The sequence below is a fragment of the Mizuhopecten yessoensis genome, unplaced genomic scaffold (genome assembly GCF_002113885.1).
Source record: "Mizuhopecten yessoensis strain PY_sf001 unplaced genomic scaffold, ASM211388v2 scaffold10823, whole genome shotgun sequence".
NCBI classification, from domain to species: domain Eukaryota; kingdom Metazoa; phylum Mollusca; class Bivalvia; order Pectinida; family Pectinidae; genus Mizuhopecten; species Mizuhopecten yessoensis.
Window position 1 is genome coordinate 65,470 of NW_018408739.1, and position 27,452 is coordinate 92,921.

At 36.5% G+C, this 27,452-nt stretch overlaps 1 protein-coding gene across 2 annotated transcripts in view; it reads left to right on the forward strand.

Annotated features, from left to right (window-relative positions):
- Positions 1-4,301: 4,301 nt before the first annotated feature.
- Positions 4,302-27,452, forward strand: part of LOC110462710 — a 32,447-nt gene continuing 9,296 nt past the window's right edge. Inside the window, exon 1 of one of the 2 annotated variants that reach the window (XM_021516815.1) lies at positions 4,302-4,514. The gene's annotated coding sequence lies outside the window, so the exon portion shown is untranslated. Of the gene's footprint in view, positions 4,515-19,272; positions 19,342-27,452 lie in introns of those variants that run through there. The other variant, XM_021516816.1, reaches the window with a different exon arrangement.

Genomic DNA, 27,452 nt, shown 5'->3' on the forward strand with positions numbered 1-27,452 from the left:
TTTCGAATATTCACAATTGTTCCTGAAAAGAACCACAGCAAAAACAAATTGTCATCACAAAGAATATTGTCAGAGGTTGAATGCTTAATTAATGATAATAAAAATGTACATTTGAAAAAAATGAATTAACAACAGACTGAGACGAAATGAACATATTAATCTTGGACTGGAGAAGGAGACAGTTCGCATGCGGTTTGGATATGTCTGGGAGGTAAATTGTAAAATAAATTTACTAGAAAATTAAAAGCATCTTTTTCTTTTAAACAAATTCGTTTTAAGTTTGATATTGTAGCGCTTAAGTATCAGTGAGTTTCATCACAGCAAGAAAATATACAATCATATTCGTCATTCCAAATCCACGTGATCCCTCGAAACACAACTTCGGCGACCAGGGCCAGTATTCATTGAACCGTTCTCCTGTTCATTTTTAAATAATATGGAAGAATTGTCGAGCCATACTAAAACCCTTGGACCATGTTACATGATTTTAGCGAGTAACTAAAAAATGTCTGGAGCACAGAATTCATGCCACTGTGTTATAACGGTCCGGTTTCAGGAAGCAGGTAGTTCCGGTACAGTACTTCCGGTACAGTATTTCCGGTACACTACTTATGATACAGTACTGCCGGTTCGTCGTACGAGTGCTAAAGTGGTCGTTAGGAGAAAATGCCGGTGTATACAATGCGCCAAGTATTTTTAGATACAGGATGGATAAGACCAATACAAAAAATGTATTTTTTTGGTACACCGACCGACCATAGAGTTTAACCTCCGACCGTAACAATTTTATTTCACCCGAATGCACCATTTTATGACCTGAAGTTGCCGAAAATCGAAAGCATGTTATGACACCTCTCTATTTCATAGGCAGGTATCAAACCATATTATCATTTAAAAGACATGCAAATTGAATACAATATGTCTGAATAACATAGTAACTATGGGGCTAATTGCCGTTCAACGGAATCTGAAGACTCATTCGTCATTGGGTATTCCGTCTTTGCGTATTGCAGAGTTATCTTCTCTTGTGAGCAGGTATTGATTGTTACGTCATTTGTTTGGGTGAGAAAATTACGTCNTGTCGTGTGTCTACTTAGATGCTACAACAACTGGCCTGCCTGGCCGTGTGTCCACTTTGATGCTACAACAACTGGCCTGCCTAGCCGTGTGTCCACTTAGATGCTACNTATCATAGTTTTATTTTCCAGGCCAGCTTGTGCATAACGGCCAAGGTAGGAAACCAGAGGTTTAATTGGCTTCCGCACAGTTGGTGTCCTCGCCTATAGGAGAGCTCATAGGGACCTGCGTATTTATTACAGCTTTATTTGGACCTAAACTAAGGTGTTCAGAGATAGGATCATTGGGGTGTCATTTTACCGCAAGTCGATCTAAACCCCTAAAACATGTAAAATTATTCTGAACACCTTAGTTTAGGTCCAAATATAGCTGTAATAAATTCACAGGTCCCTGTGGGACAGCTCTCAAGCACTCAACCACATCACAACATATACATGCACACGCTTCAGCGTTAATTAATTATAAAAGATAATCGATGAATCTTAGACAATAATATTTCATTTAGTTTCTGTCTGTTTGATACTGTTTTGATTTCCGAAATTAGATTGATGCACGCGCTAATGCACTCCGTTAGTATTCTCGAGCACAGCGTCGACTATCAGCTGATTGATACGGTCATGTCTAGACCTGCCCTGTGTAGGGAGCTGCGAGTACAAAATTACATGACACAGAATTGTGACTATGTAGTGAAGGTCTATACTGTAACAGATGTATTGATATCTTGGTAATTTCTATAAATATCCGTTTAAGTTGGGTAATAAATTAAGCTTGTGTATAGTGTTCTCAAGTATCAGGGACAACCATCACAAGGAATATCTTCTATAAACCTCAGTATTACAAGTATACATTGTAAGTATGTACGTTGTAAGAACGTATAGCGAGTTGTTAACGTGGACTGAGATGTTTTTGAGTTTTACTCAAAATTGAATAGTTTTAATTTACATTTATTCAATTTTCGCGATTCGGACATGTTGATCGAGTTAATTTTCGCGGATTTTATCTCCATAGTTATCATTTTGCCATCTGTGGTTGAAGGGAGATAACCTCTGTAAGTTGTACTAGCTATCGATCTTACTCCAAATACATCGTGTACTGCGGACAGATCGTCCACATGTTCTCCACAGTTCATACGATGTCTTAAGTACTTTCTGTTGTTGTCGTCAGCAAAACGTGTACACATTTCTCTCGCTGGTCCTTTGGTAGTTGTTGTCGGAGATGATAGTTTTTATTCAACCAGAAAACAGTTGCTCATTTTCTGTGTAGTTTACTCTAGATTTTAACTTAAAACAGTTCTTGAATGCCTCAAACCTAGTTCAAACATTTGACGTCCTTACTTGTATAAAACCGTGGACGATACGGATTTTAACAAGCTTTGTTATCTTCGGACAACTTGTCCACTTTTCCATAGGATTACCGGTTTTCATTCGTTGTGAACATACTAACATTATGTTTCGAAAACTCGCTTAAAACCAAACAAGAAAAGAAAGAAAAAAAATGTAATGTATAGTTAGCCCATGTCTGTCTCTTGATTGCAATGAAAAAGGAGCGGACTGCTCCGAAAAATGTGACTTTATTCGGTCCCAGCTGTAGGCATCCTTGAGTTAAAACACGTCAGAAAACGCGCGAGCTTCCCGCCTCTTTTACGGCTTTAATGAGTCAGCAGTTTCTTCTTTGCAGTAGGTTAGGCTTCTCTTAGCATGAAGAAAAGTTCGTAGAGGTTGTATCGACCTACATGTCAGGTACTTTTATTTTATTTTCCCCAAATGAACCAACACATTTATTAAAAATAATAAAATAAAGTGATTAAATTAATATGTCACAAATGCCATGTATCATAAAAAAAATAAACGTCACCACTCTGAATTAGAACGTCACATGTTAATTTATTGGCCCATTATTGTACATGCGTTTCTTTTGTGTTTTGTCTGATGAAGGCAACAGAGTATACGTCGTACTAGTCCTCGAGTGTCACACGTAAAACGCTCAATTTTGTTTTAGTTTAAACTTTATGTTATTGTCAATATTATATTGCAGTAATACAAATGATATACATAATACAAGGATTACAGAGTACTCATATGAATGTATATCCTTCATCTCTTTTGCTTCATGAACCTCTATACAATTCTTACTTACCATACTGAAGATTTTGTTTTAGATTGGCGATAATTTGTATTTAATAAATTCCACTTAATCACCCAATGAGGAGCGACGTACTAAATGTGTTATGGCTACTTCCCTTTGAAACAGGTCAATAATATAGTGTTGTCAGGAAAGGAATCTGGTCTTTTTTTGGTGGTTCGGGTTATATTCTTCCCAATACGCCATTTTCAGAGAACACCAATCGGCTAACCTCGGCTGTTTCCGGTATGCACGGAATCTCCCGAGTTGTGACCAGTATCAGAGAACAGTTTCCAAGGAAAGGACAATGAAAGAATAATTTGTTACGTCATGTCTATTTACCTAATTATGACGTCATAATCGTCTCTTGATCTGCTCAACACATCAAATTGAGAGAAGCTTTTTATTCATAATTACACTCTATCACACAATGTACTGTGTTATCCAGTAAATATACCCATGTCATATTTGTTTTTGCGTAATGACCCATGTAATATGACCTATCAACCCTGTGATTGGATGTAAATTTCAATTGTGACGTCACGCATAGAACAATATTACATGATGTCACAGACTTACGCACTGGAGTCAAAATGGCGGCTTTTTACATTTCAAGGTTGCATGAAAATTGTCGTTTTACACGAATTAATGCCACAAATCTTGATTATGTGATAAAAAGAATCTTATACTCGTTTTCTTTTTATATGAAATTTATGAAACTCATCACGAATTTTTTATTTTAGCTCGCCAGAGCTAGGCTCGCCCGCAGAGACTCGCTAAATTGAAAAAATCTCGTTTCATATATCTCATGTGAAATGAAAACTCATGTAGGATCTTATATATAATAGCGGTCAATTATTAAGATTCTATACGATATTATAGAAATATTTAGACCGTTGTAATACGTCACGGTTCTATCGTACCCACCCATTGTAATCCCACCAAGAATCAATACACACCTTAACGGGGTTTACATAATACATGCATCCATTTACAGAATTAAGTAAACCATTTAAATCCAGTCCGATTATGACTCATGCTCTGTGTAAAGCCTCGCTAATACAATATTCCGTCTGTTTAGTGTTAGCGGGCTATACCAGGTATAGTGTTGATATTGGGACGGGTACCTGTACACCTCTGTAAACACGTACACCACACTACAGCTTACCTGTATGGGTGCCCTACCCAGGGGGAACGGTATGGAGTTTAACATCTAGTCGTGTTTAAATTATAGGATATGAGCGATACGTGAGCATGGTCACCCTATAGTGTGTGTTATAGAATACAGATGAGTGGCAGGATACACAGAAGATAATGTGAGTATTTTAATATTTCAGTTTATTTTCCGATACAGGATCTGTAGGATCCCCTCACCGGACTAAAATAAAAAATAAAAATATAATATACACACATGTACACATAAATGAAAGTTCGGGTATGGACATCACATGTTTATACAGGTATGTAAGCTCTGTAATTATAAATTACTACTTATGTGTGATCACATTTAATGCTATTTTGATATATTTATTGTTTCAAAAGGGTCATATCCGGGGGCCATTGCAGGAAGGGGATTCCCAATCACTTAGAAACCTCGGATATGATACTTTCTTTTTCTCTGATATTTTTTACTGCTTTTTATTAATAGATATGCTTATCTCCCTTTTACTTGTAATATAATGTGTTATTATTATTTTGCGTATGTTTGTCGCAATAATAGCTCTCAAGAGCTAATGTTCCTTGTTTACCTGTATGCGACGTTAAATACAATTTCTTGTATCTTCAGTCTTACATGTAAGTTTAACATTATTAGTTTCTCCATTATGTTCTATTGTGTCCAATGTGGGATCAAGCCGGGATTCCTATTCAGCCAGCCAGACTTATTGGTACATTATTATATAGATACATATAATACCATTCTCTGGGAACATATTTAGAATGGACAGGAGAGTGACATAATAGTATACAACAATGTAAATATAACAATACTTGATTTAACACATTACAGTTATTAAACACCACAATACATTGACCTATAATATACGCCTCTTGGATGGTGAATATAAATACATTTTTCTAATTTTATAACTCTCTAACATTATACATTTTAAGGATTTGCATTAATTTGATAATGGAGAGGTTTTTTTTAATAGCATTGTTTGATTAATATGTGGCAAAAATTGCTATAAAATGATGGGAGCGAGCAATAGGTTTCTGTGCTACAGTTCCTCACCCACAAGCCTTCTTCAAGTGGATGATAAAAAAAACATCTAAGGGATATACATTTATCAATGGGAGGGGTTGGTAACCACGGACAGGTTAATTCAATATCGGCTCTACACTGCATGTCTGGCTAAGTTTCAGATATTTCAAAGTCAGAGTGAAAGGATCAACCTTACCAATTTTAAAAGTATTGGTAGAAAGGGGAGATAACTATTTGCAAATCCTGTTTATGCAAGGTTATAACTAATTCATGAATGCTGCTAAAAGAAGGACAATAAATAAATAAAAGAGGAGAAGATTACATCTACTTACCAGTTGCTCAATTTATAATTCAAAGTGTTTTCCTTTTTGTTACCAAACAAAGGGCAATAAAAAAGTCAAATAAATAAATTAACAGATAGATACATGGGGAAGGGGGTACTTACCGGTTTCTCAATTTCTATGCCAAAGTGCTATTTTTCCCTGTTGTTACCAGACCTAGGTTGTAAATAAATTAATAATTGAGGATAGGGTTTATTAACAGTTGATCAAGTTACATGCCGAAACGTTATAATAGGTAAGAGTGGTGAAGCTGTTTATCACAGACAACAAGGTTACGTTATACAACCAAGGATTACTATCGTAGCGGTTATCACACGGAACGTAAAGGCTGACAGCTACACTGTGACTTTATACATTATATACATACATATGTATATGGGGCAAAGAAGTAATTCCAACAGTGTGGACAAGTTTAGGTCGTCAAATTTTCGGAGCGATCCGCTCCTTTTTCAAGACACAATGAAACAGAACAGTTACATGTACATATACATCATATTACAAGAAGATAGAATTGATATACTATAATTGAAAATATAGCTATTATATAAAACCAATAGTCCCCTTGGCTAAAGACAGCCGAAGGCAGCAATTAAGCTGAGAGCATCGCGGACAAGGAACGCTGATGTAGAGGACCTATTCTTGCGCAAGATGCACTGTCATATAAAGTGAGTCAACGAGAGATATCAAAAACGTGGAACATGTGCATTTGAAAATCTGGCCCGGTAAATGTGAAAAATCTCCAATCTGCAACGGAATGTCTTATTAGTCGCCTCTCAATACTGCGATGGATCTTAGTCACAGCAGGGGGTCCTATTACTTCTTTGACCCATACATATGTATATATATATACATGTCTAAACGATCGATATTATTTACTGTTTTTGTTATTTTTTGTTGATGTTGTTGTCGCTTTTGTTTTTGAAATATTTCTCCCTGCATATACATTCGTACTTGACTTTGAACGTCTCTGTTGCATACATATTGGATCGTATCGTTGGAACTATATAATATAGATATACTGTCGAACAAAAATAGTGTACATGTAAGTAGTTACAGAACTAACGAAGCCCGTTTACATTTTGTATTTTTGTATTTATATATCCGACCTCCTATGAGACAGGTATAGCACAGGGAGATGCAAATTTGTAAAATCTATATATGGACCTAAACTAAACGTGTGCAGAGTAATTTTACACGTTTAGGGTTTTAGATATTATTTCGGTATATACATCACATTTGGGGTGGCATGTTTAGTGAAAGTCGAAATAAACCCCTAAAACGTATAAAAATTGCCCTGAACACCTTAGTTTAGGTCCGGATTCCCTGGTCCCTGTGACGTATACGTGTCGCGTGCGGAGTTACAATATAACCGTGAGGAACCTTAAGATCAGGTGATGCTATACCCGATGCAGTGTATAAAAGCTTTGACAAGACGTTTCCTCATTAGGGAAAACCAGTTCCATCAACAACTTCCTACCTTTATTGTTTGTCTCCAGTAGAAATCAACCGTAGCTGTAATGGTTGGTCTTGAACTAACGGTTCCAAAATCTCAGTTTTAGCAAGTTTAGTCAACTTGTCGAATTTTCAAAGACGCTTTTAAATTTCAGTATTTTGAATAATAAAAATAAATCCAAAAATGAAACATTCTTGTTTCGACATTTATAATATTTTCTATTTGAAAATGTAAACAACAGGACTTGTAGATCTGTGGAAACACTCCTGAAAATAAATATGATACATAAAATAACACTTATAAATGGGAGGGTAAGTTGAGGAAGCTTTGCACATCTGAGTCTACAGTTCGACGTTAATGCCGAGGCACGTGAATTCGTATAACATACTTTAAGTACGCTAATTACAGTAAACATCGTACGATTCCGTTATAAAATGTTTGTGGGGGTTGGCATTCATCGATAAGGCTATCCTGGGTACGACTATTGCGATTCGCGATACAGATCGTGTATTGAGTCTCAATTCTGTAAATTGTCGGGTATCGTCTCTGTATACCCAATATATGATTTTCTGACGAACGTGCCCGATACGGGCCACGAAGGCTGTATAATTCTTTAAACTCTAAACCTTCATTTTGTATTCCTTTATTTGTGTTGTTGATCAGCATGTCATTATACGATTTAAGTGAACCAGATTTTTTCCGAGTTTGGTGTTATTTTCTTTTTATTGCACTTGGTTCTTAATTTAGTTGGGCTAACTTTCACTGTTTGTGTTTTCTTTCTTTTTGTTAATATATTTATCCGTTTTGTGCTCTTCTGTTTGTCTCGAAAAATTCAAACGTGCTTAGAGTTTCGGTGTGTGTATCATTGCACTGATATCGACAGATTATCGCACGGAGTCCATTGAAAGTAACGCTATACAATTTCTACGAAATCATGTAGACACTTTCCGTTATACTTAGTGATACTTGATATCATAGTCCGTCATACTTAGTAATACTTGATATCAGAGTCCGTCATACTTAGAGATACTTGATATCAGAGTCCGTCATGCTTAGTGATACTTGATATCAGAGTCCGTCATCCTTAGTGATACTTGATATCAGAGTCCGTCATACTTATTTATACTTGATATCAGAGTCCGTCATACTTATTTATACTTGATATCAGAGTCCGTCATACTTAGAGATACTTGATATCAGAGTCCGCCATACTTAGTGATACTTGATATCAGAGTCCGCCATACTTAGTGATACTTGATATCAGACCCACGTCATACTTAGTGATACTTGCTATCAGAGTCCGTCATACTTAGTCATACTTGATATCTAACAGCTTATTTATGATTAACATTGTGTCCCGTCTCTCAAAAAAAATTCTCACAAATCCGTTAACGTAATTGCATTGCAATCTAATCCACCGTCATATACATATAACAAAACATTTAAAAGGAGGTGGGCTTTAATGTTTTGTCAGATATCATAGTCCGTCATACTTAGTAATACTTGATATCCGAGTCCGTCATACTTAGTAATACTTGATATCCGAGTCCGTCATACTTAGTAATACTTGATATCCGAGTCCGTCATACTTAGTAATACTTGATATCAGAGTCCGTCATACTTATTTATACTTGATATCAGAGTCCGTCATACTTAGTAATACTTGATATCCGAGTCCGTCATACTTAGTAATACTTGATATCAGAGTCCGTCATACTTAGTGGTACTTGATATCAGAGTCCGTCATACTTAGAGATACTTGATATCAGAGTCCGTCATGCTTAGTGATACTTGATATCAGAGTCCGTCACACTTAGTCATACTTGATATCAGAGTCCGTCATACTTATTTATACTTGATATCAGAGTCCGTCATACTTAGTGGTACTTGATATCAGAGTTCGTCATACTTAGTGATACTTGATATCAGAGTCCGACATACTTAGTGATACTTGATATCAGAGTCCGCCATACTTAGTGATACTTGATATCAGAGTTCGTCATACTTAGTGATACTTGATATCAGAGTCCGTAATACTTAGTGATACTTGATATCAGAGTCCGTAATACTTAGTGATACTTGATATCAGACCCCGTCATACTTAGTCATACTTGATATCAGAGTCCGTCATACTTAGTCATACTTGATATCTAACAGCTTATTTATGATTAACATTGTGTCCCGTCTCTCAAAAAAAATTCTCACAAATCCGTTAACGTAATTGCATTGCAATCTAATCCACCGTCATATACATATAACAAAACATTTAAAAGGAGGTGGGCTTTAATGTTTTGTCATGTTTAATTCAAACATTATTTCCATGTAAGTGATTACATTATGCACATTGTAACTACCAATTTTACCAGGCGTTAACCCTGATTTTATACACGTATACGGCAAGATAGGGATGTCATATGGAAGTCTATATCTATATTGGTGTTAGAATAAAGTACCACAAAAGTCTATATAGGATCTAAAGGATCCCGACCCCTTTGGACTGCCTTCTTTCATATGTGCAGTAACTTACACTTAATTAACTAACGTTGAACCGTAAACATTTGGGCTAGTAAACTTTCTTTGTCAGCGTAGCTCAATCACAGGTACTAGCCTCGTCTGTTAATACACTCATACTATGATTGTATTATTAAAATTGTATATCTATGTACTGTAAAGCGCTTTAGAGTGGCTAATAAATGTTAGCTAGAAAGGGCTCTATATTAAATGTTGTATATTTTATTTATTTATTTATTTTTTATTTATTTTTATTTTTATTTTTTTTATTTTTTATTTTCTTTCTTTCTTTCTTTCTTTCTTTCTTTCTTTCTTTCTTTTCTTTATTTCTTTATTTATCTATCTATTTATTCAAAGACGAGATTACACTGATGTAGTACTGGCTGTGTCTCCGTCGGTTACAGAGATAGTAACAACATGAAGTCCATGGTTTGAACCCCGGTCTAGCCCCGCATTAATTTCTACGCTGAAAAAACTCTTGCTGATTATATTTTTTGTTATTTCATTTTTATTATTTTCATAAAAGTAGTCCCGCAAAGGTCTCTTATGTGTGTGTCTGTCCATGAGCATGTGTGTGTCACTATGTAAGGGTGTGACCATGATTGTGAATGCATTTTCTTCTCATTCAATAGTGTTGAATTGTACGTGTATTGTTCGTTACTTCTGTAACTCTTCATTTATAGAGGAAATAAAGGAAATAATAATAATATTAATAATTCTTAAAAAAATGTACCGACGATAATTTTCGGCAGTGGAACGTGGACCATTACATGAATCTCCATTCTATATAAGGTTTATAAAAAGGGTCTTTTTCAATCGGTTCCATTTGAAATTAATTGTCTTTCAAATTGAAAAGTGAACTCCAGGAAGATCCTCATAAATATGTCCTTACCAAGGTTTTATGGGTATGTTAAAAGATAAATAGATACATAAATAAATAAAACAAAAATATCTCTGATAAACATCAAGTCTTCAACAGTACCGTCGATATCCTGACGTGTTCAATGTGATGTCACAATGCCATGACGTCATGTCGATTGACTTAATCCTGGGGTCATATTCCGTCTTTGCGTATTGCAGAGTTATCTTCTCTTGTGGGCCGGTATTGATTGTTACGTCATTGGTTTGTGTGAGAAAATTACGTCCTTTTCTCAAAAATTGATGACGTTACTCTCAAAAACAAATGACGTAACAATCAATACCTGCTCACAAGTGCAGATAACTCTGCAATACGCAAAGACGGAATAAGGTGCTGCACTGTATTATATATATGTAATACTAATTCCCCTCAACCTATACATCGTGTGCATTACACGTGATCAGCTCTCAAACGGCTGCTGTATACCGGTTATACCACACCCACAATATCCAATAATGGACCATTTTGTGTAAAATGTGTTGTTGAAGCATTAATTCACCAGTTAATGACATTTGTGATGGGATAAATGATGTGATATGAACCTGATCAAGTCTATTAACCTTTGCTTCGAGTCAATATCATCTTTTGAGGATCTCATTACATCATTTGAATGATTAATTAGGCTGGAAACTTTGGACCATGAAATTCGATGTCGAGGCATGATCATGTTATTGATATTTTACTGTAAATGCTATTCAGTTTGTATGCAGGATTACGTGTAGGTATCAACTAACATTGGTATGTAATAATACGAAAAGGCAAAGCCTTAAAAGAGCGTAGCTTTTGTTGATCTCTGATATTTACTGATTCAGAATACTGCTTTCAGAATGAGATAAGATTTTTTTTTTAAAGTCGGCAAGTCGAGGAATAACAATAAAACACAAGGTATAATGAGATTAAGACCGACATAACAATAGGGGAGACCGGGGCAAGTTCGGCCTCTATTCGGACAGGCATTCGGGTAAGTTCGGCCCCATTGAAATCAGCTTAATTATGACGTCGTAAAGCATGCTACGTCAGATTTTACCGCTAATTTCACGACTTTTTATGTATTACATGGGCCGAACTTGCCACGGTATCATTGGCCGAACCTGTTCGGACCCAAATTGATATTTCAATAAATTCTTATCGTACATCAATATGGTAGCGAGTGCTGGGCCTGGCTTTTATGTATTATCGTTTGAAGCTGTCAGTGTGTTACACGTTTGACCGACGATAAGAAAGTAGCCATTCCGTTTCAAAAAGTTTGCATAAATAGAAGCGAGATCATGATATTCTTTCTACCCTCTCAAAAGTCGTTTTCTCCTGTTTAGTAATTTTACATTGAAGCTAGTTTTCCTCGACAGTTTTTCACTAAACTGCTAAGATCCTTAAGATTGTAAATACTAGCTCAAAATCAAAAATATCAGGGGTGGTCGAACTTGCCCCGGTCTCCCGTATGTAGATTTTTTGTATCATTGATGATTGATAAAAATGTATTCACAATATAATGTTTGCATCAATGACGCCATTTTCTTCCAGTCAAAGCTTAAGTAGATATTTGTTCTTGTGCGTAACGCATGGTCGGGTGGCGCAGTGGATAGTGCGCTCGTCTTCACCAAGATGGCCGGTTTCAATTCCGGTCACCTGCCCGACCACGCGGGTTTTCTCCGAATATTCCAGCTTCCTCCCATATTAAGAATTAAATCCTTTGCGTGCTTCCGTCAGGACACAAAAATAATGATTGAGATAAGCTGGGGAAAAACTGTTGGGTAATTGCTATAGAAAAAAATGCATATTACATATTTGACGATTAGTCTAAGAAAATGTATAGAGATGCTAGTTGCAAAAATAAAATTTAAAAAAAGAAAACATTGTAATACTTTAATGTAACTGAGATTGTCGTTATATCGATATGTAGTCTCAATTACTGTTCCATCAGGAAACACCGGATTGAATTTCAAATTTTGTAACTGTCACCGAGGTTTGACAGGTAACGATGCCAAATCAAATCAAACAGTTTCTGTCTGTAACTAGTTATAAATCGGCACGCGTTGTGGAAAAAGTAATACGTTGCAGAAAAAGGGCGTTGCACTTGGGTTGGTTGTATGGAAAATTATTGTTGATTTCGACACGAATGCATTTTCCATTGTTTCTTTTATGAGTGGTGATGCATATATAAATAATGCAAATACTATAACCAGACTTTCAAAAATGTTAATTATTTCGTTCATATTCTCAACAAATGGAAATTAAAAGCTGATGAAATTTTAGATGATGACAAAAAAATGTACACGTTGACCGATTGGTTTAATCTCCCAGTAGAAATACTAACAGAACCGGATTGATAACAAAAAGGATCTTCAGGAAATATCCGCATTTTTACTTTTTGTGCCTGTGGCAAAAACTGAAATAAAAAAGACTTGAAGCACCGACAAAGAGATAATTGCAACGGACATCAGTTCCAGGATTTCCGGTTATTTTTCATCCGTCCGGAAATAACCGATGAAAGCCGATGGATTGTGACGTGCTTGTGACGTCAAAGTATGATAATCTCTGAACGAAGTTGCATGCTTGTAAGTATCACACTTTATGTGATAGACCTTTTTTCACTCAGAATGTATATTCGTTTTTATCTAAATAAACAAATAATAAAACATGAAGATTGTTTTCACTATATGAAGATATTCATGTATGGGTTGATACACAATTGTCTTTGCTTCAAAGATAAACTTCCTGTTTCCCCACCGGACGTCTCCTTCCGGACGAAAAAAAGGCAAGGTGTAGTAAGGGGAAGCAACTCTGCTTACGCAAGCATGTGTTACCATTAAAGAGCTTCGCTCAGGCGCCTTCGGCGCCCGAGAGCTACGCTCTCATTAAACTATATGTATATACTATTGATTTTGCAAATTCAAAAAACTCCTCCACCTCCTCCTCCTCCTCCACCTCCTCTTCGTCCTCCACCTCCTCATCCTCCACCTCCTCCTTTTTGTCCTCCACCTCCACCTTTCGTCCTCCAACTCCTCCTCTTCGTCCTCCAACTCCTCCTCTTCGTCCTCCTCCTCCTCTTCATCCTCCTTCACCTCCACGTCCGCGTCTTCCTTGTCCACCTCGTCTTCATCCTCCTCTTCATCCTCCTCGTCTTCATCCTCGTCTTCATCCTCCTCTTCATTCTCCTCTTCATCCTCCTCTTCTTCCTCCTCCTCATCCCCTTTCTCGTCTGCGTCCTCCTCGTCCTTCTTGTCCTCATCCTCCTCCTCTTCGTCCTCCTCCTCGTCCGTGTCCTCATCTTCCTCGTCCTCCCTCTTTTGTCCTCGTCCTCGTCCTCATCCCTGTCCATTCCTCCTCCTTCTCAAAGTCGCTTTGTTGTATATTGGTAATTCTGCAATGCATAGGGACACTCGAATTTGATACAATTGTTATATTTTGACTTTCCTGATACGTAGTAAGTGATAAAAGACGTGTTGAATGTTTAGATCAACACGGCCCTGTGTTGCAGTCAAGTGTCTCGCGTGGTATGCTTCTGTATTTTAGTATCCGGACTCCGAGTATGGAGAAAAGGGTGGGCGCGTTACTATACCCCAATTGCATAGATAACATATATATAAGTCAATATTAAATGACGCAAATGATTTGGTTGGATCATAATCACGTGGAGATCGGTGGTTTGTGATATTGACTCAGTCTTACGGAGGAGGCGCGGTAGTCTAGTGGTAGGACGCCGGCTCGTGACCAAAGGGTTGCGGGTTCGAGTCACGGCACTACATCGTATGTTGTATCTTTGAGCAAGATATTTTACTCCGCTTGTTCCAGTCTACACAGCTGTAAATAAGTACGTAGTTGGCCAGTGGTAGACTTGTTGAATGCTAGCTGTCAGCGCCGAAATGGCAGCACCGGCTATATACTCCCCAGGGAGTTGAGAAAAATATTGGCTGGTTGCAAAGGCCATATAACCACGGATACTAATTTGTGAATCGCTTTGAGACGACCTACGAACTAGGTTGCGATAAAGCGGTCTATTATTTTTTCATATTATTCCCGACAAGTGATTGGCCGGGAGTGAATCACGTGTTCACCGATAACAACCGATATTGACTTAGAGTGCGTAATTTTTGTTGAAGGACTGGGTGTTTCTAAAATAAAAATTATGACGTGTCTCCAAACAATGCACCGTCCCACTTCCGAATCTTTTTTTTTTTTTTTCAGATTGCTTACATTACTGTTTTGTAAAATGATAAAACAAGTGTAGCCAATACCTGGATGATATAAGAACCTCGATTTATTAATTATTATAATTATTACTATTTTAAGAAACAAAATGGCAATATTCACTTTATGATGTCATTTCAATTGTGACGTCATAATGCTCTCTACATTATATCTGTTTTAACGTTTAAAACATTATCTTGCATCATATATAACAATTAATGACTTTTGTTTCGGTGAAGGTGTGGTAACAAAGACCTGAGAAAGTGATATTAACTTCATCTCGGTTAATAACACTTTCTCATGTTCATACAACCACATATTTTCCTGAACAAAAGTCCGTAATTGATGAATAGTTGATCTTTAAACAAACGATTCCTAGCTTACAGTCCAAACTGTGAGTGTGTACCACTATGACGGTGTGTAATTTAGGCGAACCACAACTACGCAAAATCGATCGTTCACCTGCTGTCTGCAGACCCACGGGAAGAAAATCCCTTTTTAGATTAACCGATAAAGTAACGTTTGAATTAGGATTACTTCATTGGGTGTAAATTATTGACACGTGTTTGGCGTGAGAATGCCACTATGGGATATGGCGTCATACTCAATCATTGATTCAACATATGATGCGCTCATTATATTTTTTATCTAATGAATATTTATAGTGTGATCCGTTAGGGTTTAAATCTCAAAGGAATTTGAGCTAATTCAATTCCTGCTTTAAGATTAAAGCGCAAACAAACTTTAAATACGAGAATAAAAACATACAGTGATGATGGCGACTTAGACAGCGTACCGCTACAATATACATCTAACCATGGGCCCGTACCTTTGTTTTCAGGCAAAGGATATTGATTCCCTCATTTAAGTTCATTGAGCAAGTTTATAAATGAAAGGAAAAATGTAATTTATTTAAAAGAAAACATGATTAGATTTTGCGTAATCACAACACAATCAACAAATGGGTCTGGAATGACGTCAGAGACTTAGACGGAGTGTAATCAGGATTTTTGAGTGATATCATAACTTAGGGGAGGTAATCAATATGATGAAAGAGCCATCATCGAGTTTTTACAATGGAGGCGATTTGTCAAGCGGAACTAAAGTTGTGTACTTTGTAGATGGGTAAAGCCGATTACCCGTTTAAGGAGTTAATGTAGATCTACGTATATATAAGTAGTCTATGATAATCCTATTGAGAGTCTCGCCCCGCACATAATTAGGTAGATCTCCCGTCAACTAGCAGGATTACCTTCAACGTCAAAACAGAACACCGTCTGTCACCAAACTCATATCAAATTGAATTGGCCATACACACAACGTATGTAGACATAAAATAAACACCTAAAATCGAACAGCAATATTTATATTAATTGTACGATTTTTTTTGTGTATTTTCAATATTGTAATAGGAATACATGTTAAAACAAATACGTTCAATATGTATGTCTACATTCTTAGTTGACTGACATTCATGATGTAAGTATAAGAACACCAGAATAAAAATTGTCTCTATCGTTCCTGGAACAGACTAACGTCACCAATATGTTTGCTTCTCATGATGAACAAGCGTTATTTTTGGTAGTCTCGCTTAACCAGACTCTTTTTGTTTGCGAAAGCTTCACCGAAGCGTCTGGTTGAACGAGACTTTATTCTAGGCGGGAGAAGGAGCTTCAAATTGACACCGATACAATTGTCTTCATAGCCCTATGAACAGAAAAATGTCTTCCTTAAGTATTTATAAAAAGACATGCAGTGGGAAAGGTATATATACGTTTACCACATGACTACATTGTTGATACAGTAAATGGACCAATCTCAGCTTCTAGTATTATCTCGATAATGTTAATAACATCCGTGTAATCCATGTAATAGGACAGCTGACACGACCACGTGACACTGTGACGTTGCATATAAGACAGGAACCTTTTTTTTGTTTTTGGTTTTGCGATTATTTGGATTTTTTGCATACACTCTCGGTTATTTCACTGAACCCAAAGTGTCATAATACCTTCGTCCGATTTTTCTAATTTACATTTGGTAACTACATTTTGTATCTACTATGACACACCAGGGCGGTCAAGTAATTGGATAATTTTTTCTCCGTTCTGTTTTCGTATTTTGTTGTTTCGCCCTTGAAGATGACGCCGAATTCAACATGATTTGATATAATACAGAACAAAATATCTGTCAGGTGTTAGCAGTCTTTGAGAAGAACATTCATCAACCTTTACCTACACTCCACTACATACTTTACTGATAATACAGCGTTCGGTGTCATGACATGTGTTATATTTTGTCACGCCCACTGTACGCGATACCGGGTGCACGTGACCTATTTGCCATCCACATTCCAACAAAGGCCGTCACGTGATACATCTGTGACACATTAGTTATATATATATCCCCTTGACCTGTCGACATCTGCCATTCTGTATTTACGCCATTTACCCTAACCCAAGGGACAAAGTCATTAAGTCTGGATCAAAGACTGACTCTCGTTCTGAGTTTAGCCTGTACCAGACATGTACCCCAAGAGGCTCTGGTGCGGAGATCAATTTCTAATTTATTGTTCTATCATTTTAAAAGCTTTTACTTGAATCTTGCCGGCACTGTTCATCATTTTGTAATAAAGAAAAGCGTAGGCTATGTCAACAGTGATTTTTAAAACATTAAATTAATTATTTGTTTATCTAAGTAAAACCTGTCTTAGCGGCCACCTGTTACAAACGGTCACCGTCAACTGTCAACGGTTTTGGAACTTTCAGATAATGCGCGATATATTGGAGGTTTGTGACGGGTGGCTATAGTTTGGTTAATAAATGGCTTCAGGTGGCTGTTCAGGAACATCGGTTGAGATTGCGGTTGGTTTGGAACTTTGTGATAACACGCGACATCTCAGGAACTTTGTGATGACGCGCGATATCTCAGGAACTTTGTGATGACGCGCGATATCTCAGGAACCTTGTGATGACGCGCGATATCTCAGAAATTTTGTGATGACGCGCGATATCTCAGGAACATTGTGAAATAGGTAGGCTGCAGTTTTGGAACTTTTACATCGCCTATGGATTTTTTGGAACTTTGTGATGTCACGCGTCACTTTCGGGACTTAGTGACTTATTGCGCTAGTTAGGGAACTATGGAATAATCTTTTTTTCATTTTTTAAGCAGGCGGTGGTTTAGGATATTTTTTCATTGAACACAATAACTACATGAATGAACGTGATGATACTAAAAGAGATTTGTGATTACACGCGGTTTGAAAATCCTTTTGTTTTTTTCAAAATGAATTTACCTTCAGAAAACACCGAGACCATACCGGTATGACCAACTGTGCATTTGTGCGTTTTATGTACCTACCCGAGGGTATAATACTTCTACCCCGGGGTTCTTCATCGATTGTCTCCAGCTAAGTATCAATAGATGATACGGATATATTGATTAATTCAAACGTACCATATACACGCGCATCTACGGCGTCACGCACAGACACTGTGAGCCGTGAGTACACCTGGCTTAATCAGTAAAAACTAATCGGTAACATCCTCCGCATTAAGGCCATTTTGGTGTCTGTGGATTATAACATATAGATAGTGAGATATGCACTATCATGTTTCCTAGAGGTTTTTGTTTTATTTTTCAGAAACTTTCATTATTTTAAATTATATTTCAAGGTTAATTAATTATTAAATGGATATCTGTTGCAATTGGAGACTAAGCTAATCGATACACTTCATCAAGTCACGATGCTTCAGTATATGCCTCATATTTTTTTCCCTTTTTTTGTTGTTTTTAAATTAAAACAAATTTTCAATCACGTCACGTGTAGATTTGATGACGTAGCAAGAAAAATGGAAATATAGTTTGTTTAGTCGCGGTAATTTTAATTGAAGAACAAAGAGATCGATTGCAGTAATGGCCGACGTTTGTATCGTATACAGTAAAAACGTGTACTTGTCGTCCAGGTGCTCGTCTATCGACTGTTTACCCAGGCGTGACCACTGTGGTCCATTAAGGTACGGTGATGATGAATATACCTTAATGAATTATGTACAGACACTTGGGACGACACACAAACTCCGAGGCCCACGCAGGGAAAGATAAATAATTCAAACGCTTCAGTTAGATTTTGCTGATTTTCATTTTTTTTTGTTCACACCTTAAGTAAGGATCCCTATTTCCCAAAGATAAGCCCTTTAAAACGACACCGACATCCGTCTGATAAACACGCACATAGTTGAAATAAAAATGTCTTTCAGGTTTTTTTTAAACTTATCTGAAAATCCCTTTGGTACCCCAATTATTCAGTGCACTTGGGGAAATATATATAAATACATAGGCTTGTCGCGGATTTACGATTCAAGTGGTTTCTGTGATAGAGAGCTATGTAAAAGGTGCACATTGCTGTACACACGGTTCCTATTGGGTATATAGATCGATCAGTGTGTTGGATGATGGCGGGATATATACTACTGTGTTTACACATCCGACAGGGTTTTCTAGGAAACAGCATAGCCTAAGGAAGGTCTGTATACTATAATGATATACATGTATGGAAAGCTGATTTTTGTCCAGTTTTGGTGAATTTGAAACTAATTATTGATGTAATTTCATTTCGTATGGATTTCGTTGCCATCAGTTTTATTTTCTTGAAAAGCACCCGTAGCAGGAATGTTGGTTAGTATTAGTGATAGAAATTTCATCTTTTAATCTTTTTTTTTTCTTTCTCAATTCAGATATAGAAATTAATTAGTGAATTTTACAGGTGATTGTCATAATTAATAACTTGAACAGTTTGTTGGCTTTCGGAAAAAATAGATTCCATTTGATGATTATGACATACTTACTTTGAACTCAAACCACATGTATATGTAGCTGTTTCGTACATACTTGCTTAATGCTTTTTGCGTGAATGTTTAACGTAAGGATTTGCATTGTGTTTAAAATTACATCATACACCAGCATATCTCTACATGTACATGTAAATACCTTGTGTTTGAGTAAAAAAATATCAAATAAGGCAAAGCAAGTTTACATCAATCAATTTACATGTCACTAATGATTAAATCAAGTTGCAGTGTGTATACAATTACAATGCAGTGTTTTTATCGAATGTCCCGATGTCTCGTGCAATTGTTCTGTACTCTTCGCATGCGATCTACTGGCGTAGGAAAGACATACGGCGAACCACTCCAAACCCATCCTAGGTCCTCCAGGGGTCTGCAGAGAGCTTAAGTGAGCGAAACCCATAGAGCATGCAGAGAGCTTAAGTGTTACCCCTTGAGGGTGCAAAGAGCGTAAGTGAGTAAGTGAGCGTAGCGCCTGGGGGGTGCAGATAGTGTAAGTAAGCGTAACCCCTGGGGGTGCAGAGAGTGTAAGTGAGCGTAACCCCTGGGGGGTGCAGAGAGTGTAAGTGAGTGTATCGTCGAAATGGAAGCTTGTTTAACTTTTTGTCCAGTTACATCGACGAAATGCATACTTGGTTTCTATTTTCATCTCTGTACCGTGTTACCTATTGACCTAACTCGTTTTACTACTTTTCCTAATCAATCTTAGTAAAATATTTATGTCTCATTAATATAACACTCTTTACTACATACAGTTCACGTGTAGATATGTCTTCACACGTTATACCGCAATGCACGAGCCGAGACTCTGTGCATCAGGAAAAATCATGGAATTTGAGAGCAGTGGGCCATTTCAGCAGTTTTTAGTCAATATCAAAATTAAGTGGGCCATTCTTGTAAAATTAAAAGAAAATTGGAACATGGAGGGGGCAATTTCAGTTTTGAGGGGTCAATGGCCCACTGACCCCCTGGCCCGATGGCCCCCTGATCCCCTCCAGGATTATTCTTGTGCATATTGCACGAGCCCCATCATCATCTTCGGGGTACATAATTAAAAATCGTTAAGTACGGAAACCAATACGTGTCAATTGTTGTTGTTGTTGTTGTTTCTGTGGGTTTATTTGGTTGTTGTTGTTGTTGTTTTGTTGTTGTTTTACTGTTGTTGTTGTTGTTGTTGTTTCTGTTGTTGTGGCTGTTGTTGTTTCTGTTGTTTTTGTTTCTGTTGTTTTGTTTTTTCTGTTTTTGTTGTTGTTTCTGTTGTTGTTGTTGTCGTCGTTGTTGTTGTTTCTGTTGTTTTGTTGTTGTTTCTGTTGTCTTGTTTTTGTTGTTGTTTCTGTTGTTGTTGTTGTTGTCGTCGTCTTCGCGTCGTTGTTGTTGTTGTTTCTGTTGTTTTGTTGTTGTTTCTGTTGTTTTGTTATGTTTCTGTGATTTTGTTGTTGTTGTTGTTGTTGTTATTATGCAACTTAATTATCACTTGATAGCTATATACATTTTTTGTGTTTGAATGTTCAGGGTTACAGGTCCTTGCATTAGCTAGGGTCATAAGAAGACGGATGTCCAGGAGGAAACCACTAAAAGTAAAAAGTAAAAGTGAGAAAAGAGCAGATATAGACCCTTAGTGTTGCAATGGGGCAGCATATCAATTTGGTTTATTTCAATGCCGATGAAACTGACGAAAGTCACCGCTCTGTCGGGTGTCCGACAATAGAGGCATCATACGTATGTGCTTATCACATATCCATATGATGAAGTATATTGCAAAATTGATCCCGAAAATGTACTCAGTAATGCATTAAGTTACAAAGAATTGAGGAAAATATTATATAGACGCCATATTTTCACCTAAATTTTATCAAATGTTCCATGTTAAGAAATATGATGTAAAGATACTATAATCCCGTTCTGTGTCACAAAATCTCTAACTGTGATCTACGAAAACAGATGCTTTGGGAGGGTTTCGGCTACGTTGTGGAATAGCTTATCATATGCTATTAGAAAGTCAAATACCCCGGCCAAGTTCAAAAGGGACATCAAAACTCACCTCTTCACGTCTGCATTTTAGAATCTTTGCAAAGACGTCATGTAAATACCACCCTTTTAATTGTTCAATTATGTGCACATTGCTTGCTTAAATGTATAAAAGTGATTGCAAGCCTTTGTTGTTTGTTTTCACAATTATAACCATTACTATTATCCATATGTTGTAAAGCGCTTTAGAGTAATTTTACAAATTATATAGGGAGCTATATGAATGTTGTATATTATTATTATTATTATCCCATAGACGTGGGGAACTTAAGATTGCCCATCTATCTATCAATCTATCTGTCTACAGTTGGATACAGGTAGCTAGATTGTATAAGAAAAGGATGATACGGATAGACTTGCGTAGTTAATAGGGATACAGGATCTAAAAGGTTCACATTTTAATTTTGATGGCATGATCTTGCTAATTAAACCATTCTTTTAAATTTTCCTTGTCGTTTTAACGTCTATTTGTGGCAAAATATGAGGGAACAACATTCCCTTATATTTGAATGAAACAAACTGTCTCATTCAAAAGAACTCTATCCATAACATTCAAAATTTGAAAAGAGAAACCGATTTTCGCTGTCCTTAGCAACATTATGGAACAAACTATTTGAGAGTGTAGAAACTCGATAAACTCTGAACTGATCAGATACTGAGTTACAACTGTATATTCCGTCTTTGCGTATTGCAGAGTTATCTTCTCTTCGGAGCAGGTATTGATTGTTACGTCACTTGTTTGTGAGAGTAACGTCATCAATTTTTGAGAAATCGACGTAATTTTCTCACACAAACCAATGACGTAACAATCAATACCTGCTCACAAGAGAAGATAACTCTGCAATACGCAAAGACGGAATATATATATATATATATATATATCCTGTTACATGTGAAGTGTATTAAAAACATATATCTGTGTGTGGGTGTAATCTTTGGGAAAATGCTTAAGAGGTTAAGGGAAGCACTCATTTGCATTTGAAAAACAAGTTTAAAAATTCAGCAACAAAGTTAACGTTTTGCTACACCAAATTCACCATCTGGCCATTTCGTCCATTTAAGTCTCAACATAAGTACTAAAACAAAGTAAACAAAACCACGCTTAAGTGTTCCGAATCATATCCATAATGCATCGGAAATATAAAGGTGTATGCAAACCCCTTTAAAGCTTACATTTCTACAACATGGGGCTACGTGTAACTCTGTGCATACACAAACAAAACCACACAAACAACACCACTGTGCAGTGTGGCAGTGTTATTGTCAACTGTCTTATCTTATTGTGTGGATGTTGTTTGAATACCGTTTATTTGAGATTATGCTCATATCTATCATGAATTTGATTTTGAAAACAATATAAATAAGCACGAAACAATCTCATTAGAGTTTAGAAACAGGAAACTCTCTCCTTAAATATTCATTATTACCGGTTATTGGAAATTCTGAGCTAGCTTCATCAGATAATTAGAAACGTGAATAATTAACGAGAGCCACTCATCAACTTTACGGCATCTGCACAGAGAAGACAATTGAATAGGTATGTCTCTCCGGATATATAATTTATATCAGATGTATTCAAAGAAATGATACAATTACAATCACATATACTGTATATCTCTGAACACCGGAAGCATATTATCATATATTGCTAGCTGACTATACTGCCATCAAAATCAATAACTAAAATATCGTAATTGAAAATATAACATGTATATCCAAAAGGATGTGGAACACACCTCCTAAGTGGGATATTTTTCGTCCCTATATCAACATTTCTGTAAGTATTTCATTCCAATTGGCACTATTTTAGAATACAAGAGTTCATGCAGCGATGCAATTACTTTTTCGAGATTTCTGTAGTCACTTTACTGTAGATTGTGAGGTATGTGTTGTTACTATACTAAGGTATTGCATTGTGTGTCCTGTTACTTTATGGTAGATTGCTGGGTATGTAGTGTATGTAGTGACTAGATATTGTGTTACTTGACTTGGTTTTGCTGTGGTGAAACCTGGCTCAATATTTCTAGGTTTGTAGTATTACTTGTTTATACATTGTTGGCAATGTGATAAAACCTGACCTTATATTTTACTGTAGTATTACTTGACTTGAGATTGTTGGCTATAATGCTATGAAACCTGATAAAAAAACTGCTAGATCTGTAGTAATACTTTATTAGAGATTGCTTGGTATACAGTTTGTATGACTAGAGATTGCTTGGTATACAGTTTGTATGACTAGAGATTGCTTCGTATAGTTTGTATGACTAGAGATTGCTTGGTATACAGTTTGTATGACTAGAGGTTGCTTGGTATACAGTTTGTATGACTAGAGGTTGCTTGGTATACAGTTTGTATGACTAGATGTTGCTTGGTATACAGTTTGTATGACTAGACATTGCTTGGTATACAGTTTGTATGACTAGAGGTTGCTTGGTATACAGTTTGTATGACTAGAAATTGCTTGATATACAGTTTGTAAGACTAAAGGTTGCTTGGTATACAGTTTGTATGACTAGAAATTGCTTGGTATACAGTTTGTATGACTAGAGATAGCTTGGTATACAGTTTGTATGACTAGAGATTGCTTGGTATACAGTTTGTATGACTAGAAATGGTTGGCTATGTTGAGCACCCTGACTCAATACTTGAGATTTTTGGGCCTGCAATGATAGAGGTCCACCACTTTCGAACTAAGCTGTATTCGTTTCCTCTTTCCGTATAACGAGTTTTAGAGGAAGAGTATACTGACACCGTTCCTGCTGACATTTGAAAACTAACTTAAAACCTTATAAAATTATTGACGATGTGAATCAAATTTCGACACGTTAAGCCTGTTCGTAAGGCTAGTCACGGTCTTCCGGCAACTCGATATTTTATTTAAGTTTTATTTGCCGACTAAAGATTAGATGCAGTTAATATCAGAAATATCAAACAGTATTTTTACAATCAATCGAAGCTTACATAAAATCGTACCAACAAATCCTACACTAAAAACTCTATTCGTTCTAGCATAAGACCGTACTACAAAAGGACCCCATTTATTCTAAACCCACTGCTTCTTATACTTTCAACTACAGACGACCGCGTTAACAGCTGAATTAGGATACTGATGACATTGGACAACGTCTTTTGTTTCGTCCTGTTCTACCTTTTCACACAAATACAACCCGGCTGGACTCGAAGTAACTTGCGATCTAAATATTATCAATATTGTATGTCAGCATGGCCAGCATACCAGCTAATCACCATTGAATCCTTGTGTGGGTTTTAACTCTGAAATCATTAATTTTCGTTCAGTTTTTAATTTCCTTGATTTTGTGGGTGCTCTTCACCACGAATTTGTATATCCACTAAGTAATTACTTCTTAGACATGAAGTTTTGTTTGTTATGAGTAGAATACTTCTCTATTTCTAACTTTCGTGTGTGCTGGTTATCCACGGATCCATGTACCCACAAAGCTCTCATCAACTGTATATTGATGAGTGCTTCACCAGGAGGTTCTACAGCAATGAGAACCCCCCACCAGTTACTGGTGAATTGACGTCTCTTCGGAGTGGGGCTATATTAGTCTATATCCTGCCCATTACTGTACAAATAGAATAAGAAACATGGAATACATAAATGTCAACCAACCGCAAGTCCATATGTGTTGGCTCCATCTGGATGTTCACTTTAAGACACATGTGTCATCCTGGTAAAATACTAGCTGCTGCCTACCGACTCGGCCAGGGATAATTTTCTCTTTATCTCTTATGGAAAGACGATTTCTCCACGAGAGAAGACTTATACAGGCTATGCCTGTTGTCTAATTCCTTTGATTTGAAATAAGAAAATATCTTGAATTGAACTCTCTCGTTAAAGCGTCAGACTAGTAAGCCAGAAGTTCGTGGTTTGACACCTAGCGGAGGCATTGAAAAAATAATGACCTCTGTTATATGTAGAAGTGCTTTGTTGGGTATTAAATCCATAATCTTACATCTGTTCCCATTTTTCTGCACTTTACGTAACGAGCTTTAAAGTCCTTTGTGATGGAAACTTGTCCTAAATCCTCTGTATATTTATAGTGCGTCAGCAAATGAGACTTACTGTGAAATCAGATATTTGCGTGTGGCCAAATTTCGTGCACCCACCCCCAAAAAAACAAGAAAACAAGATAGCAACAACAAAAATGTTTGTTGCTTCATTGATTCGTTGATTACAACATATAGTACCCAGGGAAGATGGCAGAATAATACTCGTACGAACAATACTTTCATGCGAAAAAGGCGTAATTACTTTGTGGACACACACATTCGAGGATGAAGAACATCCAAGGAATCAACGAAATTAGAAACCCAACGAAAAAGTAAAATCCACAAAGTGATTTATTGTTGATAAGCTTGTATTCTGTCTTTGCGTATTGCGAGTTATCTTCTCTTATGAGCAGGTATTGATTACGTGATTGGTTTGTGTGAGAAAATAACGTTGTTTTCTCAAAAGTTGATGACGTTACTCTTACAAACCAATGACGTAACAATCAATACCTGCTCACAAGAGAAGATAACTCTGCAATAATGTCATAACCACTATGCTGACACATCAATGAATAATCGATTGCTACGGTGAATGAACATGTACAGATTAAACTATAAAGCTTGTAATTCAAATAGAATAGATGTCCCGTCTGAAAGTGTGGAGAGATTGAGTCACCCTAAACAAACAATGGCGTCCCATTGTTAATGTAGTAGCGTCAGCGTCTACCACTGCGGGGGTCCGGTAGCACCATTGTGCTTTTAAAACAGTGTTCTTTCAGTCGATCATTTTTATCAAAAATATTGTTTGCTTAATTCTCAATATCAACGTAGCGATCATTGTCCTCGAAAACAAAGAGTATATACACATATCTGTATCAAATCTATCGCCTGTATGATATATGAAAATCATTGACATTTTTCTAAACTCACAATTATCAGCTTGAAGAGTCGTAACAGTAAAATGTGTTCTCTTATATTGTCTCAAACATACGGTGGCCGACAAGAGCCTGTCAAAAAGACATGAATTTTCATATCTTTGTGTACCATGGTACACATTTACATGGTACACAAATATTTGAATTTTAATATCTTTGTGTACCATATAAAAGTGTACCATGGTACAAAAAGATATGAAAATTCATATCTTTTTGTCAGCCTCTTGTCGGCCATCGTACACACATGTTAAATTGAAACTTAATGATATGTATTCTCCGATTCCTAATGACCACGTTATTAATTAAAAATTGGGTTTCGTTAAAAATAAAAATTAGGTTTTTTTTATCAATATTGGTGCAAGTGGGAAGGTAAGGCAGAATGGTGCTGGCTCTTTGGAAACTCTTTCTGAAGGATTTGGTGTGGATTCTGAAGCCCTCCTTGATATCATATAATTACTATGCATGTGCTTACACAGATAAGGAACATATTTGTTCAGAAAATGATAAGATATTATATGAAAGAAGTTGATATCTATTAGTTTTCTTAAAATGTATTAATAATTTCCTATTGCATTTCTTAAAATTTTAATTTTATGTAGTAATGATCACATGTTGAATTCATCAATCGACAGAGGCAACTTGATGGGTTTTTCTTCAAAATTAATTATATTGGTGAAATAAACTATTTTTTGATTAGCATTGTACACGTTATCTATTCACTAAATATGCCACGAATATATTGCTGATTGTGATTCAAAATATAGAAAGCTAACACGTCGTTTTGTTATCCAATCATTGTCCCGATACATGTA